This window comes from Gracilinanus agilis, unplaced genomic scaffold, assembly GCF_016433145.1.
Source record: "Gracilinanus agilis isolate LMUSP501 unplaced genomic scaffold, AgileGrace unplaced_scaffold35211, whole genome shotgun sequence".
NCBI lineage: Eukaryota > Metazoa > Chordata > Mammalia > Didelphimorphia > Didelphidae > Gracilinanus > Gracilinanus agilis.
Window position 1 is genome coordinate 1 of NW_025368259.1, and position 4392 is coordinate 4392.

Sequence of the window (4392 nt, forward strand, 5' to 3'; positions counted from 1 at the left end):
ATGTAGTATCTACAATGTGTTAGGCACTGTAATAAGCCTTTTACAAACATGTAATTTGATCCCCAAAACAATCTGAAAAAGTAGGCGATTTTATACAATAGAGAAAACATGCTGACAAAGATTAAGTAACTTGCTCAGGGTCTCACAACTAGGAAGTAAGGTCAGATTTGAGCATACAGTCTTCTTGACTCCAGGTCCAGTGCTTTATCTATTGTGCCATAACTGTCATTGTAATTATTTATGTAGACATAAACTATATGTTTTACTGAATCTACTAACATAATTTTGCATAGAATTGGCATATTAATTCAGTCAAAATGAAGTTTTAAAAAAGCTAGTACCAATTAACATGTATTTGTATCCATATCTTTAACATAGCTTTTAAGTAATAAAACAAAACAAAATTAAATTAAAAACTCATTAAGTTCATACTTAAGTGTAAAATTGCCAAAGCAACCAAGGTCACCAATCCCCAGATCATCAGCCATTATCAATAGCACATTGGGCCTGGAATCAAGTACAGATGTTGATTCGCATACTTTCAAGAATAGACCAACCAGGGGTAGAATGATCAGGTTGCTCCTATGAAGCAAAACAAATGGTTATGTTTTGATTAATTAGGAATTCATATAAATAATATTTGATGATAAAAATGGAAGAAAAAAGTTTATCTGATTCTGCTTTCAGTCAAAGCAAACCAAAATCATTTTAGGCATTCCCGCCTCCTGATTCCTTTCTCTTAATGAGGAGAAATTCATTTTAAGCCATTTAGTTCCAAAGGGAAACATTGAGTGCTTAACTTTTGAGGCACGTTTTGTGTTAAATTTCCTAACAATTTCTCATAACAATTTTGATTTAAGAGAGATAACAATACATGTCATTCATTCAAGATAAGCATAAACATGTGTCCAGAGAAAATAGTAGGAGAACTCTTGAGAGGTTAATGAGGGACATAATGGGAAAAATTACACAGTAGAATATCAGAACACCTTTTGTAGAATTTGCCTTAATATCTTCTGTTGAAAGCCGTTATATGTAAAGAGCCAATTGGAGAAATAGGGTCAAATTTAGGGCCTGTTATCTGGATTCCCTACGTGACCAATCCAGGCTGAGGCAGTCTTTGTGTTTGGTCCTGGTCACCTGAGCCCTGAAAAGCTCTGGTACCAGCAGGTAGATTAATCCAAAAACAACTTGACCCCTCCAAGAGGCTATTAGGAGTCATTTAGAGAAACAGAGTCTATAATAGATGTTTTATCTGGATCCCATTACAAAATCATCGGCAAGTAAAACTGCGTGTATGATTTTTCTGCACTGCATGTCAGATGCAGATAGAATGGACCATCTAAGGTAAAAATCTGAGGCTCCTCTTTTGACTCATTTTTAGATCCCCACATTCTCTCAACATTCTTATTGGAAAGCTTTGAGTCCTTAACCAGACCAGCAGCTACTGAGTTAACAATTCCTCTCCTTGACAATTTCTCTCCTTGATAATTAAGAAGCCTGAAACCTAAAAAATATATTACTTAGATAAAGACTGGAGCCGGACAATTTAGTCCAGACTATCTGACCAGGTGCAGATCTGTAAATCAAGGCAGAACGCAATTAGTAAACATCTCCATGAAATTTATTTCTGCTTCTGGAATTATCCCCTACTAATTGGTTGTTGGAACTTGGCCCTTGTTTTTGCACCCATATCTCTATTTTTTAGGCTTTGATGAATTGTGTATGATTTATAACCTCCTTCACAGCTGTGATTCTTTCTTTGTGTTCTTTGTTTGAAACCAGTATAAAATAAAGTCAAAAATCCCATAGCATGGGATCAGCATGGGCTAACCTCTAGTTCGGCTGTTCTCAGTTTCTTTTCCTGTCTTAGCAATCCGACGCCGTAAAACGCCACTCAGGACCCCTGCCATATAGAGCTGGTCCTCTATAATCTTCCACCTTCCCATGCTCTACCCCTTTGCGGTGTCCAGAACTTCTCCCCTAACCTCACTTTCAGATAACTAGTATTCACCTTCCTTCTCTCTATAATTCACAAGAAGGCTCTAGAAGGGTTTTAGTTTCATTTAAGTTCTCTCCTTCAAGGTCACTTGTATGTTTAGCTTTATTTCTTATGAGGCAAAAGAAATCTTTAGCCCAATTAAAGAAATATCATTTATTATTGAGTAAATGAAGTGAGGAAAGGGAATATATTCTAGGTCAGAGGAAACAGCTACAGTTCTCTTAAAACACCTCCACCAAGTAGGTAACTGGTTAACCCAAGTGGCAGGTCAATGACAAGAGAAGACAATGAAATATATTGACACCAACCTAAAATTATATTACTCATCAGTTGAACCCAAGTCTTTTCCTATCCAGGCCAAATTACAAAATTTCATATTCTGGCATTTTGTAAGAGAGGTGTTGAAATATCTATCAAGGAATTATATTCCTTGTATACTCTTTAAGAAAGAGAATGATGACAAAATATCTGGTTACATGTATACTATCATTTACCACATACTATCAATAAACTTATTCCTACTTCATGAAAGTAAATTGATACAAATGTAAAGTCTACACAAGCTATGACTCACAACTTTTTCTCAGGGAACTGAAATGGAAATAAAATCAAAATGAGAAATGGAATTGTTCCCAGTCCACAAAGATTTCCAGACTAATCTGTGCAGACTAATAACTTGATCTCATTTTCAAGTTGCGCGCGCACACACACACACACACACAGAGTAGATTTATGATATCCCTGAGTAATATTCCTGTCTTCTCCACTTGGCCTTTAAAAACACACTTTTCACTTTTGCTTTGAGGTCTTGGCTCCCTCAGAATGAAGGAAATGAGGGCAAAGGGAGGAGAATTAACTGGTTCAGTGACTTTCAATATCTAAGAAAGGATGTAATGGCCACTTTTCTTCTAATGTCCAATAATAAACCCTGTAGGTGGGCACAATGAGTAGAGTGACCCAAGTACAGACCTGCTTAGCTATATTTATTGTCTGTTGAATAGGTACCCAGTGCTTCCCATCTCAGGAAATACTGAGTTCATCAGAAGAAAGTATCCATTATATTTCACATCTTTAGGATTTAATTGTCCTTTGGAGGAAAGAGATTTTGAGAGAGAAAGGATTTCAGTGAACAGTATTATCTTCCTTACCAGTGCTTCATCATGTATCTTCAGTTTTCTGCCTACATATATATTTTTCTTCTCAGGAAAAGGAATAACCACCTATAAAAATTAATTCATTACTTTTAATGGGTTAAATTAATAGCTAAAGTTAGAATCTTCCAGACTTCTAAGAAATTTCCATCAATTTCTATAAATATCAAATTGTTTTTAGTTGCTATATAACAATAAAGCAATATGCCAATAGTTGACTAACCTGTTTTTTGTCTTTCCTCTAAGCATTTGCCCAATGCCCTGATTCAAATGCATAAATCTATGGCATTTCTTGAATCTTTGGCTCCCCAAAGTGCTTTGAGAAGGTCTCATCTGATCTGGATTTAGATCTTCATAATCCTCAAAGTAAAATGAGAGAGACCTCAAAGAAAGGAAAGACTGCCAGATCCTTGGAAAACCCCCTCCAAAATTCCTATCAAATATCTTTGGAATACCAGGCTGCCTTCTATTTTCAGTATGCTATTATTGATTACTGTGGGTTACTGGTGTTCCAAAGTTGTCTGATGATAAAGGGTCATTAAATGTTAGAGAGCACCTGTATATGGAACCCTCAAAAACTCAGCACCAAAGATGGGTTGTCAAATCTCTATGCAAAGAAGGACTCCTTTGCACCCCACCACCACATATATATATACACATTTATATATGTAGGCTTGCTTTTTATCATTAACATCTAAGAGCTCAGTTCTCAAATTTTCATCCCACTGAATATACTCAGCCATAGAATATTAATTAATATCCAAGTAACTATCTGCCGGGAATCTTCTCCAAATTGTATTAATCAACCTCATAAAATTCAGTTGGATCATGTTTATTGAGGGATTACTGGTATCTGTCTCCTTCCTTCCCTACATATTTCAAATTAATATTAATAGTCTGGAAAACATTCCAATGGAACTTTTACAAGTAAAATAGTTTTGTCAACTCTGCCTACCACAACACACAGTCCAAATTTCTCTAGCAAAATATATGACATAGTCAAAGGTTCCCAACTCACCTGTTTAATGTTTACTAGATCGGGAACTAAATGAATACTGTACGGAGTAAGTCTTGATTCTGACTGGAAAGAATATTCATATATATATTTACCAGACCTAAGTAGTGAGCCAACCCACTCACATTATGTAGTGATAAGGCAAGGCAGAGGTTAGCTATCTGATTCAGGAGCAATTATGCCTGTATCTAATTTGCATCTCAATGCAAGTTCAGAGCTATGAA

At 35.8% G+C, this 4392-nt stretch overlaps 1 long non-coding RNA gene across 1 annotated transcript; it reads right to left on the bottom strand.

Annotated features, from left to right (window-relative positions):
* Positions 1-437: 437 nt before the first annotated feature.
* On the bottom strand, positions 438-3472 carry LOC123254904. The gene is made up of 3 exons (XR_006506719.1): positions 3377-3472; positions 3151-3222; positions 438-582 (listed from the first exon to the last, which is right to left on the bottom strand). It is a non-coding gene; the product is annotated as an uncharacterized LOC123254904 (long non-coding RNA).
* Between the last annotated feature and the right edge of the window lie 920 nt (positions 3473-4392).